The sequence below is a fragment of the Culex pipiens genome, chromosome 2 (genome assembly GCF_016801865.2).
Source record: "Culex pipiens pallens isolate TS chromosome 2, TS_CPP_V2, whole genome shotgun sequence".
NCBI classification, from domain to species: Eukaryota; Metazoa; Arthropoda; class Insecta; order Diptera; family Culicidae; genus Culex; species Culex pipiens.
This window is the reverse complement of record NC_068938.1, coordinates 197,086,869-197,100,914: the sequence shown is the minus strand read 5'-3', so window position 1 is coordinate 197,100,914 and position 14,046 is coordinate 197,086,869. Positions and strand designations below refer to the sequence as shown.

Below are 14,046 nucleotides of genomic sequence, written 5' to 3'. Positions count from 1 at the left end.
TTCAAAAATGGAAGGGGTCGTACCGCCCCTCCGTCACGAGATATAAAAAAACGGACCTCGGATTCGTGATCAGGGACAACATTTACCCCTTAGAGCAAAGTTTCACGCAAATCGAAGAGGGGCAACTGCTGTGCACTATGGTACATTGGATGGCCAAGTTTCAAAAAAGTGACCTTCTCCAAATATTTTTTGGTATTTTTTTCTCGAAAATAAACATTCTTACTAAGAAAAATCCAAATTTTCAGCCATTTTAAATATTTTATTTGGACAATTATACATTATACAATTATACAAGTTTTCATCGAATAACTGGAGCATTTTTTTGACAAAACTATTTTTTTGTGTTTGTTAATCAAGTACTTTTTTTGCTAACCGATGCTAAACATGAAACTAAGATCACTTGAAAGATTGGATCATAATCTAACATTGCTGAAACTTCCAGCCTGCGATTTTTCGCGATTTCGGAGATATGCCATTTTAAACATTTACGTTTTATCAAAATTTGCTGCAATGCAAAAATTTACATATGCGACCGTTTATTTCACTTGTTTTGCTACCTACTTCGTGGTCATCGTCGCTTCAAAAATCAGTACCTGGTTTCAAGAAGTTCGAAATGACTTTATTAGAATTTTCTGTTGCCTACATTTAAAATTGAGTACTTTAGTCAAAATAAGGTATTCGTACCAAAATTTCTCAAGCGAAACTGGAGAATGGAGAATCTCAGATGAACACTGAAAAAAGTATTCAGCAAAATATTGACTTAGCGTGATGAATTTCTGCGATCATTCCATGACACTGATCCACATTTAAGTTCTTTGCTGGTTAGTACAAAACGTCATAAAAAGTACTTTTAACATATCCTGAAGCCGTCAGATACTCTAAAATCAAATGAATTTTCATGAACAAGAACGTCAGGATTAGTAAGAATATGTTTTGTATTTTATCGTGTTACTTCATAATTAATATTGTGAATAGTATAATTTTTTTTTTGTTATTTGATTTATCAATCAAAATTTTCCCAATTAATGACCGTAAGGGGGAGGGGGGGGGGGGTTCATGTTATATGGTATGGACTCACAAAAAGAAACACACAGCAGTAAATAATAAATATTTGACTTAAAATGAATTTATTACGCTTAACAAAATTTTGTTGGTGGGGAGGAGGGGAGAGGGGGGGGGGTGAATGAAAAAGGAGGGAGGGGTTGTGTCCTTAAAGTGGGGATGTATTAGCTTATCCATAATTTAATAATATAAACTTGCAATACAATATATACGCAATTCTGTTGTACTTGCAAATGTATGACTATTATAAACAATCAACTATTGAAAAACATGAAAAGTCATAAAAATCGACGTATACCATTTCAATACTATACAATTACCCAAATTTGTATGAAAAAACATGTAAAAAGCAAAAAAAAAATATTTGGCCGCCTGTTTGTATGGGGATGGCCCATAGTGCTGTGTGAGTTGGCGGAGAAATACCAATGAAGGAAGTTTATATCTTGTCGTGTTATCTTGACACAGCTTGAAAATTCATACCGTTAACATTTGTAATCATTTTTTTTTGACACATCATAAAGCGACGTGTGACAAGATAGCACGACTGCGTCAACATAAGAGCAACCTCAGAAGCAAGGAGGCTCCATCAAATATGATGGAAAGAGTGTGAGGAGATCTATGAAACATGGACATAGAAAGCAGTACAAAATGACGTTCAGAACTCAGGTTGCCCCGGTCAAAATAGGCAAAGATCCATTCAAACACATAAGGAACAAAGGATTCTTAATAAGTGCGATAAGAAACTGAGACTCACCACTTATTTTAATTATTTAACACAATTACAAACACTTCAATCAAGACATTTGACATCTGAGCAAATCGGTCTTTATTCTTTAATTTAAATTTTTGTATTTTTTGATCCGGCTGAAACTTTTGTGGTGCCTTCGGTATGCCAAAAGAAGCCATTTTGCATCATTAATTCATATAAAAAAAGATACACGGTATTAACAAAATTTGGTGATTTTTAATTTCACTTTTTTCACTAAAACTTGATTTGCAAAAGCACTATTTTTATTTTTTTATTTTCTGATATGTTTTAGAGGACATCAAATGCCAACTTTTAAAAAATTTCCAGAATGGGCAAAATATCTTTGACCGAGTTATGATTATTTGAATCAATACAGATTTTTTCAAAAAATTGAAATATTGGTCGCAAAAATTTTACAACTTCATTTTTTGATGTAAAATTAAATTTGCAATTAAAAAGTACTCTAGTGAAATTTTGATTATGTGCACCGTTTGCAAGTTATAACCATTTTTAGGTAACTTTTTTCAAAATAGTCGCAGTTATTCGTTTTTCAAAATTAGTGCTCATGTTTTCCCACCCTTGAAAAAATATTTTTGAATAACTGAGAAAATTCTCTATATTTTGCTTTTTTGAACTCTGTTGATACGACCCTTATTTGCTGAGATATTGCCATGCAAAGATTTAAAAACACGAAAATCGATGTTTCCTAAGTCTCATCCAAACAACCCACCATTTTCTAATGTCGATATCTCAGCAACTAATGGTCCGATTTACAATGTTAAAATATGAAACATTCGTGAAATTTTCCGATCATTTCGAAAACAATATTTAAAAAAATCAAGACTAACATTTCAAAAGGGCGTAATATTGATTATTTGGTCCGTAAGAAATTTTAGTCTGGATTTAAAAATTTTGAAAATATTGTTTTCGTAAAGATCAGAAAATCTCACGAATGTTTCATATTTAAACATTGTAAATCGGACCATTAGTTGCTGAGATATCGTCATTAGAAAATGGTGGGTTGTTTGGGTGTGACTTAGAAGACATCAATTTCTTGTTTTTAAACATTTGCATGGCAATATCTCAGCAACTAAGGGTCGTATGAACATAGTTCAAAATAGCAAAATATAGAGAATTTTCTCAGCTATTCAATTTTTTTTAAAGGTGGGCAAACATGGGCACTAATTTAAAAAATGAATAACTGCGACTATTTTGAAAAAAGTTACCTAAAAATGGCTATAACATGCAAACGACCAATATTTAGATTTTTTGAAAAAATCTGTATTGATTCAAAAAATTATAACCCGGTCAAAGATTTTTTGCCCATTCTAAAAATTTCTGAAAAGTTGGCAGAAAAATGTTTTAATGCAAAATCATGTTTTAATGACAAAAAGTGCCATTAAAAATCACCAATTTTTTTTTCACCGTGTATCATTTCATCATTACAACTTTTCCGAAGACCAAAATAGTTTCAGCCGGATTGAGAAATACAAAAATTAAAATTAATAAAAAAACGTCCGATTTCGTAGAGAACAGCTCATCTATATCGATCGTCGCCATCATGCCACTCGAATAGATTCGCTGGCTCGATTTTCAATATTTGGCGTTTTCCACCATCTTGAACGTATTTTGATTTTTTAGCAGCGAACATTGGCTGTTTATATCTTGTCTTCAAGCATTTTATGATCAAAGTCTTAAACGCAATGTTAACAAAAAAGATACAAATTATTCCAGTTTACAAACTCCACCACAATTAATACTACGCAAAATGTCCAAAAGCGAAATACTGGACCCGATGAACTTTTTACCTCGCTTTCATGTCTACGTTGTTTTTTTTTTCTCCTTAATTGGATAGTTCAGCATCGAAGGTCCAAATAGTCTACCTGAGTCGAACCAACTAGACATGATGGGATCGTTTATAGCTGGCATCCGATACGCAACATGGATGGACACTTCGATCGAAACATTGGAGTTGATAATTTCGTTAGCATTTACACAAATTTGACTAGGATCACTCGACTGCTCGAAACCGAATCTCTCCTTTTCGACGCAAGCCTCAATGAAGATTACATCCGAATCACGCAGTCCAAACGCACTGTACTGCTCAAAACCGTCCAAAAACGGACGGATTTGATCGTATCCCGCCTCTGCATATTTGATTGTAATGTTCCAGATGTTGCCGGTTCGGATGGCCGAGAAGACTACACAAACCATGTTGTACCCTGACATGGCCTCAGAATCATTTCGAAAGAGGTTCGCCATGCTGTCAAGTACATTGAGTTCCACAACGTTGGAAATGTTCTGAGTGCTCAAACACTGCTCTGCATTAACTGTGCAAAGAGGTAAAATCAGCCAGACTACGGCCACGAAGTAGATACACCAAGGCTCCATCTTGTTCAGAGACTGTTTTGAGAAATGAAAGGGGGACGATAGATTTTACCGAATTTAAAAGGAATGCAATTGCGCATTCAGGATCATTATTAGTATTGTCAACATCATTAGGCATCATTAGGGTACACTGAAGTCCAGTTAAAACATTACATTACGGCTTTTTTTTAACAAAGCTTTCATCACGGTGTTTTTGCTTTCCTCGCCTCACTGAGGAAAGGCTAGAAAATCACTCGAAAAATGAACTTCTTAAATCAACCTCGTAGACCCACCTTTGCGACTGCCTATCGACTCAGAATCAAATTCTGAACAAATGTCTGTGCGTCGTGTCTGGATGTGAGTCCGTGCACTCGATTATCTCCGGACTGACTGAACCGATTTGGACCGTTTTGGCCTCATTCGATCCGTCTGGGGGTCACATAAAACCCTAGTTAAAGACGATTTTAACGAAAGTCCGAAAGATTGTAAAAAGGGTGGTTTTTGGAAGAAAATCCGTCATGTTATACATTTTTTGAAAGGTATTCAAAATACCTTTCCAAAAAAACATTGAAGATCTCACAAACCTATCAAAAGTAAGTAGCCATTAATGTTATACACTTTGTAGAGGCCGGATCTCAGATATTTCGATGGAAATGATGTCCGGGTCCTTAATGCGACCCGTCGTCAGTTAGATAATTGAAAGACCTTTCAAATTAACATAAAACATCGAAGATCTGATAACCCTGAATTGACTGAATGTTATCGCTAGTTTGCGATTTTGTGACAAGAAAGTACACAAGTGACGATGTATTATATGAATGCGAGGAAGGCTCCAACCACCTACAAGTAGATTAGGTTACGTTTTGGCTTCCTCTCCGAGGAATGCCATATAAAATCACTTGAAAATTGGCCAAAAAATTGCACCTCGATTTCTCGGAAATGGCTGAACGGATTTGGACACTTCCGGTTGCATTCGATCCCTCTTAGCTTCCGATAAGTCGCTATTGAAAATCTTCCCCGTAGTTCTTTCCTGTCAAAAGATATTTACGAAAAACGATTTGCAAACCTAAAACCGAAAAACAAAAAAAGGATGAAAATTTTTCAAAATTGCTTCATTTTTGCATAACTAGGTAGTCTGGAATGTCCTCCATCCCTGGCCTGAAACGGGACAAAAATCCATTGAAATTTGCCAAAGTTACAGCCACTTTAAGAAACCTGTTTGCATTCAGCCGCCTTCAAATCGACTAAAACGAGGCCAAAATTAACCAAAATGTCGGCATGTTGCACATTTTTGGAAAGCTCTTTCAAAACCCAATCCACTGAGATACATATCTCGACGAATTATTAAGCTTAGTCGTTAATATCTGCGGTAAACTGCTATTTTTGACGATACCAATGCATTATCACATGCTGGTTCGCCCATCCGGCTAAAAACCCAGAACTATTATACTTCATTCGAAAGCATTTTTCTTCGTGCTTCGAATGTCATCTTAGGAAACAAAATTCCCTTCGTAAATCGCGTCCAGCATGCAAAGATTCCACCCGACCTCAAATCAGATCCAGAATAGCCTCAAAAACGTCTTAGCCAAGCCAAGACAAGTCAAGTCATCTCGGGAAATGACAATATGTTATGTGTTCTTAGATACCTATCCTTGAGCCATCGATCGACTCCGTTAGCGATACACTTTTTACCCTTTCTTAAATTTTCGCTTTAGCTACGGAATGTGAGAGCGGAATGCGAGAGAGGGAGAGAGATTACGGAGCATTTCCATTCGAGCAGTTTTTGCTTTTTTCTACAATGTATTCCTTATGGAGCGAACTGTCAAAAACTGCTCGACGGCGGGTGCTCCATTATGACTCGTTCGAGCACTGCATTAGTTTTTACGCCGTGACAGCATTAGACAGCTCGCGTGCATTGTTTACATGGATTTTCGTCGACAGACCGTAGGCGTATTTTACTTTTACTGGGATAGAATAGCATTCGATTTTGTAAGCCTATAGACTATATACATTATAAAGTAATATGCTTTCTATCAAAAAGGATCGCAAAGTTATTACTTTAAATTGTTTTAAAAATCCGTTTTAAATCCTTTGCGGTCGTATAAAGTGTCATGGTACCCAGAGAATTAAGCTTTATCATGTTGTTTTTTTCATAACATTATTTTTATTAGGTTCTTTTCGGTACTGGGACCTGGTTAGGACCGAGCTTTATCATTGTGAACAATAATATTAGTAATTTAGTTGAATTTTAGACCTCAATCTACGAATCGTCTATATATATTCAATGTATATTATACATGTACATTCTCAATTCATAAATTTGTGTATGAACCGAGAAGAGGAAGCCCCCATTCACCTAGGTGGATTAAGTAACGTTTTTAATGTAAATTCATTTTTGCAATCGAAAAGTAAAAAAAGAGAACGCACTACAGCTTTGCCTTGGCGTCCTCGATTGCGAAAGTCATACTCGAAACTAGGTGCCCCTAGTTTAGGCTTCCATCCCTACCGGGATTAGAACTGACGTCCTCTGGATTGTGAGTCCAACTGCATACAAGCGACTCCACCGATACAGGATCCAGGGAGACGACTACTTCACATGGATTGAGCTAACGACCTCCAACCTCTAGTTTAGACATTTACTTCCCCGTCCGAAGGAAGGCGTGATCATACAAATCTCGCCTCGAAAAATGCCACAATACAAAAATGTATTTTACGGATTTTTCGATAAAGTGCACCGTTTTCAAGATAAAGCGACTTAAAGTTTAATTTTTACTGAAAAAATTAAGTTTTTCGATATTAAAAAATAGTGTCCATTATTGTCCATTCCTAGAAATATGTTGTTCGAAAAGTTGAGAAACTTTTCATTAAATTGCCTAAGAGAAGAGTTGACTCATAATTACAGCGAATAAAAGAAAATGAATCAAGAAAATTGACGCCTTTTATTATCTAGGACCAATATCTTAATGGTCCTATTTTCAATGTTAAAGGATGAAACATTTGTGAAATTTTGTGATCAAAACTATCGTTTGAATAAGGACAAATATTCAATATTACGCCATTTTAATATGTTAGAGTAGATTCCAAACCTGTCAAAATATTTTTTTTTTTCGAACGGATCACAAAATTTCACACATTTTCATTTATTTTTAGTGTAGGGTATATGAAGTACGTGTAGATAAACAATCTCAAACATTTTTGAAATTGGGTTTTCGTTAGTTTATTGAATACCTTTGTAAAAAAGGGCTTTGTTTGCCTATGCGTCCTTTTGAAAACTAATCCGAAAATAAATCAATCAAGAAGTGCTTTTTTTTAGTAATCTTCTAGATTTAAAAAAAAAACGGGTTAATGAAATAATTTGAGTTTGTTTAGAATATTTGTGAACAGTTTTAAGGTAATACCAGATGGATCCAACACTGCAAACATAAAATTTTAATTAGATAATAACAAAAGGCCAGGCAATCTACGACTCCCTCATCCAGTCCATAAATATTAAATATATGAAGGCTCTGGGATTTTATTTTTTCGAGAGGGGTTAGTATTTTTGAGGTTTTTAAGCGTTTGAAATAATAAATATATACAGCATTTCCATTTGAAAAGGGCACGAGACTGACGTCTCGATTGAGTTTGCGAATAGTGCATGCCTCATCCTCAAGGAGGCTGAATTTAGGCTGAAAATTTTGAAAAACGCCTGAAAAGAGGTACAGTCATCCCTCATATTCGGAACAGTTTACAAATCGGCAAATGTTCAAAAAATCATAGAAAATCGATAATTGAACTTAATGATTCGCTTTTACCTTCATTTGAAAGCTTTTCTTGCGATCTTTCGAATGCTGTATCGAACATCTGCAAATTTTAACGTTTATATCAAGTTTTTGAAGAAAAACTTTGACCCTTGAAATCCACAAATTCGGAACACTTTTTTTCTTACGGAGGTAAACAAACTTTGGATCTCTCTTTGTAACAAAATGATGACTTCACACACTGCAACCAGTGAAACTCAAGCTTAGTGATGGTCTGATAACTTTTTTTGTGAAAATATCTGTTAAATTCAGGTGTTCAATTGTGGGAGGCACAATAACATCCCACAATCATGGAACAGGCAATTTGGAGCCAGTGTTTTGCTGCTCAAGATAAAAAAGTCTTGAAATTAAGTTTTTTGTTTAAAAAGTATAACTTTTACTTGTGATATAGCAAGAAAATAACCTAAAAATACACAGAAAAAAAATCATGGTAATATTACATCTGGGAAGGGGTACATCTTTTATGTCAAAAAAAAGGTGTAATTTTACTTCTGGAAATGTGTAATTTTACCACTTTTCTGGTGTAATGTCACTTTTTCAGTCTAAATTGAGGTAAAATTAAGCAATAAAAGAGGTAATATTCAACCTTCCAAATTTACAGCTTCCAAATTTACATTATTTTTTTCTGTGTAGTAGGCTTGAGAGAAAATCTGAATTTGGCATGCTATTGACAAATTATCACAAAAGTGTTCCGAATTTGTGGGTGTTCCGAATATGTGGGATGACCGTAAATTAAAATACTTTTAGAAGACATGCACTCATCCCCAGGACCATTAGTAGTTGAGATATTGACATTATAAAATGGTGGGTTGTTTGGGTGAGACTTAGAAAACATCAATTCTTCTGTTTTTAAACCTTTGCATGGCAATATGTCAGCAACTAAGGGTCGTATCAATAAAGTTCAAAAAAGCAAAATATAGAGAATTTTCTCAGCTACTCAAACATGTTTTTCAAATGTGGGCTAACATGTGCACTAATTTAAAAAAAAATGAAAACTGCGACTTTTTTCAAAAAAGTTACCTAAAAATGGATTTAACTTGAAAACGGTGCACTTTATCAAAATTTCACTAAAGTACTTTTTGATTGCAAATTTGATTTTACATCGAAAAATAAAGTTAAAAAATTGTTGTGACCAAAAATTTAGATTTTTCGAAAAAATCCGTATAGATTAAAAAATTCATTACTCGATCAAAGATTTTTTGCACAACCTGGAAATGTTTGAAAAGTTGGCATTGATGTCCTCTAAAACACATGAAAAAATAAATAAATAATTTTTTTTTCTGCATGAAAAATAGTGTTTCTTATGTAAAAAATGTATGTAAAAAAATCCGGGTAATCGATTGGTGATGGTTTCATCCACCGCACGAAACGGCAAAGGGTCCATTTTGCCCAAATTCCCCATTTTTTAACATTTTTTCTTGAAAATCGGTCTGTATTTAGAGCGGAGGCTTTATGCGGCCTTCCAAAATGCACTTTACTTATGTAAAAATGTCCCAGGAATCCAGTTCAAATATCCACTTGCACCGCAAAAATCATCTAGGGTCCAATTAACCCCATTTCCGCTATAAAAGCATTTTTGGCCATTTTCAAATGTTAGGTCAGATTTTAAAAATCTGAAAATATTTTTATCGTAAAGATCAGACAATTTTACATTAGAATGACGATTTGCACTTGATAGTTTGACACATTTATGTTGATAATAATAAAAAATTATGTAAAAGGCAGTTTATTCTGCATTTGGGAAAATTGGCCCAAAACTGATTCTTCAATCTTTTTATTTAGTTTAATTTCTTTATCAACATAAATGTGTCAAACTATCAAGTGCAAATCGTCATTCTTATGCAAAATTGTCTGATCTTTACGATAAAAATATTTTCAGATTTTTAAAATCTGACCTGATATTTGAAAATGGCCAAAAATGCCTTCATAGCGGAATTGTTGTTAACTGGACCCTAGATGATTTTTGCGGTGCATGTGGATATTTTTACTGGATTCCTGGGACATTTTCACATACACAGAAAAAAATAATGTAAATTTGGAAGCTTTAATTTTGGAAGGTTGAATATTACCTCTTTTATGATGTAATTTTACTTCAATTTAGACTGAAAAAGTGACATTACACCAGAAAAGTTGTAAAATTACACATTTCCAGAGGTAAAATTACACCTTTTTTCTGACATAAAAGATGTACCCCTTCCCAGATGTAATATTACCATGATTTTTTTTCTGTGTAAGTAAAGCGCATTTTGGATGGCCGCATTAAGCCTCCGCTCTAAATACAGACCGATTTTCAAGAAAAAATGTAAAAAATGGGGAATTAGGGCAAAATGGACCCTTTGCCGTTTCGTGCGGTGGATGAAACCATCACCAATCGATTACCCGGAATTTTTTACATAAGAAACACTATTTTTCATACCAGGGAACCAGCCGCGTTCAATTAAGTCCGATTTTGGGTTCCATTTCGCCCACTGTGCACTGGTTTGAAATGTTTCAAAAATCATTGATCAACTTGTGCAAAAGTCGATTTTATGGCATTTAAAACATATCCAGAAATGAATAAAATCAAGAAAGTACGTTTGAATAATGACATCTTTACCTGAATTTTCTTTGAAAGGACGAATGAATGACGCAAAATCGGCCCTTTTTTCCGCAATATGTATCGCCCTTTCTAGCCCAGTGTGCCCTCCTGTGCAAGACAGGAGTAGGAGGACACAGTACGTCAAACCAAATCGTTTCTGGCGCGCCAAAGGTGATGAATTGTCTGGCTGACGAGCTCAGTTCGATGGCCTATAAATTACCGGGAATGAATTGCACCATTCTCGTAAAATAACTACTTTTCCATTGCTCCGTGAAACTAATCGGATTTCTTTTTCCTTTTTTTCTCTCCTTTCAGGTAAGAAACGTCAAAGTCTCACAGGACATACCAACGGACAAAAACAAGCCCATAAAAGATGCAAATTTTCTCATCAACCGCAAATCCTTGGAAAAAAAGAAGACGAAACGAAATGGGGGCGCCTCGAAAGGACACAACGCCATAATAAGATTGCTCAGGCGGAATCCACTTATGCCAACTTGCTGCTCATAAACGTCGGCGAGGTCCTGGGACACGAGGAGCCAATGACGATGACGAGGTGACGTTTTTACGACTGTTCTGAACCGGGTCGTCGCGGGAACGTATCTGTCGACTGGCTTAAGGCTATCCTCATCAAGGATGAGAGACAACGAAAAAACGTATTTGCAAGACCCGTTGGGAAAGGGACAAGTTGGAGAGCTTTACTTGACGAGGAACCAAGTGTTTACAAACCATACCTTTAGGGGATTGTTCTTGGGGGATCTCTAAAGTTTAATTACCTTTAAGTTTAATTAAATAAAATTCAATACTTTAAAATTTGAGCAAATTAATTAAAAGAACTTTTTACAGACCATTTTACCCCAATTAGCCCAAGCGTTGTCTTTCTGCCAATATTAGCATAATCTCTTTGTTGTTACCTCTTCCGTCGTAGCCCACCCCCAGGGGGCCAAGTGTGGATTTTCATCAAGGTGAAACCTCTTTTCCTGGAACTTTTGCTAACTTTCCGGGAAAATTGTTGCTACTGCTGCTGCTTTCGTATGCCCAACGGGTGCGAATTTACGTGCGTACTGACCCGTCTCAAGATGGGAAAGTTTGTCCGGCAGGAAGGGAAGCTTAAAGTTGTCGGATGAGTTGTGAATTTGAAACATCCAAGAAGGATTGCGGCTATGGAGATTGACTTTTTTAGCTTTCTTTTTTTTTCTTGATATTCTTTACAAGGGGGGCTACGCTGGAAACTCCCAAGTAGCAAGAAAAACATCGCTTTTTATTTTTTGTTGAACAATTGCTGCACAAGCGTTTTTATACGGTAATTATTGAACAAGTGTCATAAAACTTCGTCAATTGTTCTCATTTTGATAAAAAAAAAACTGTTGTTCAACATGGTTGTGCAACACAAAATCTAGCAACAGATTACGAATAGTTGATTTTGAAGTTTTTTTCTGATTCAAATGGAACATGCTTGTAGAACTCGAAAAAAAATCACATTTGCAGACATGATGTTCCATTTCAGTTTGCTAAACATGATAACATAGAAGAATTGATCTCTGGCTTCGGATGGGATTTCACGTAAACAAGATGTTTACACGGAAAAAAAGTGTGCGAGAAACCGTGAATTTCGATTCATGAATTCGTGAATAATTTTGTGCATGATTTCGTGATACCTTTCATGATTTTTTTTACTGTACTCGGTACATTTTTTTTCCGAAATCTCAACAGCCGAGTGCTCGGTAGTCAGCTCGGTAAGAATTACAACTACCGCGAGCTCGGTAAACGTTAATTTGACAGCTTGCTTAAAATTTCACACAACAACCCGGTAAAAATTACCGAAAATTTACCGTGCCTTTCTTGTTTTATAAAAAAAATGACTTTTAAAATTGAAAATACATTTATTTCAAAACAATTTTTCAATCAATGCACTTTTTTGGAGATCTCGATTATTCCGCTGCAGACTCAGAACTAGAGCATGACAGTGTAAAAGTAAATTTATTGTTCCGAAGTTCTAAACCAAGGTAAGAGACTTCAACACAAACTGAAAAGATGTTTTAATAAAAAACATGCTACATTTACAAAGTTGATATCACTTACCCAAAATAATTGTTCTTGTTTAAAACTATCTTTTTCAACACCTATCTAAAAAAAATGCACGGTCAATGACTAACTTCAAAGTTAAAAATGACAGCAAGAAAATGACATAAGTATCTACTGTGCAACACAATAAAACACATTAATATTTACTGGGCAACCGGTATAAAAGTTACCGAGAACCAGAAGTTTACCGTCAAAACTGGTTTACTGAATAGATCAGTATTTTTTTACTGAAGTACGGTATTTTTAAGAAAAAAATACCGATGGCTCAGTAAGTTTAGTAAAAATAACCGACAGCTCAGTAAAATCTTACTTCTTTTTTCGCGATCTTTGATTTTAAAAAATAACCCTGCAAAGTTAGAAAAATACACGAAATTTTAAAATGAAAAAAAAAATGTTCTAAATGAAAAAATGACCCTTCTGGGTCAATGTAGATTTAAAAGTACATTAAATTTCCCTTAAAATGATATGTTCAAACTTTTTTTACAGTCGAGTAACGGAAAATAGGAGAGTTTTTAAAACTTTTTAAGTATTTTTTTCGATGAAAAATACATTTTTTCGGAATCCTGAGTACGCCATCAAATCGAGCGTTGAATTTTACACTAAATTTCACCGTTTCAGGCTGCAATTTATTGAAAACACCTCTTTTTTCGCATGTTCAAAAATGGAAGGAGTCGTACCGCCCCTCCGTCACGAAATATCAAAAAACAGACCTCGGATTCGTGATCAGGGACAAAAGTTACCCCATAGGACAAAGTTTCTCGCAAATCGAAGAGGGGTCGGGGCAACTTTTTTCGATTTCGTGAGAGTTGGTAGAGAATTACCCATAAGCGTATGTAACGGTATGTCCACGCATCCTTCCTCCCCTACAACTGCTGTAAAATGTGATCCGTTCACAGAATCTCTTCTCTGTGGCTAATACAACGCAATAGGCCTGGCCGCCTGAACGAGTGTTTTGCTATTATTTATAACGATGACAAGAAAGAATTAGAGGTGTAATCTAATAAGTTTTTCCATAATACTTTCTTCCGACTGGATGTGTTTGACTAAACAATAATATCTTGAACTTTAGGCAAAAATTCTATCGATATTACGTCATGAATTCCCGGACGCTGCGAAACCCAGACACCTCATCATGCTTTATCGATTATTTGGAAATAAGTTTGCATTATGAATGTCAAAACGGTGTTATTTGATGAATTCTAATATCAACTTTCATTTGAAGTTTGTTTGAACACAGTAGTTAAAGCTAAAACAATAAATAAAATAAAATATTAAGTTTACCAAAAATGTGACACATTTCACTGAAATATTTCATAGGCATTTGAAGCACCGGGAAGGCCAAACAGAAATTTATGGTTTTGATTTCCTTTAATTCTAGCAAATTTTTCAATAAAATATTGATTGTTTTG

At 35.0% G+C, this 14,046-nt stretch overlaps 1 protein-coding gene across 2 annotated transcripts in view; it reads left to right on the top strand.

Moving 5' to 3' along the window:
* Positions 1–14,046, top strand: part of LOC120430841 (growth factor receptor-bound protein 2) — a 146,899-nt gene that overhangs the window by 76,387 nt on the left and 56,466 nt on the right. Inside the window, exon 3 of one of the 2 annotated variants that reach the window (XM_052707466.1) lies at positions 10,871–11,108. The exons of the other annotated variant lie outside the window; for it this stretch is intronic. The gene's annotated coding sequence lies outside the window, so the exon portion shown is untranslated. The remainder of the gene's footprint in view (positions 1–10,870; positions 11,109–14,046) is intronic. 2 annotated transcript variants of the gene reach the window in all.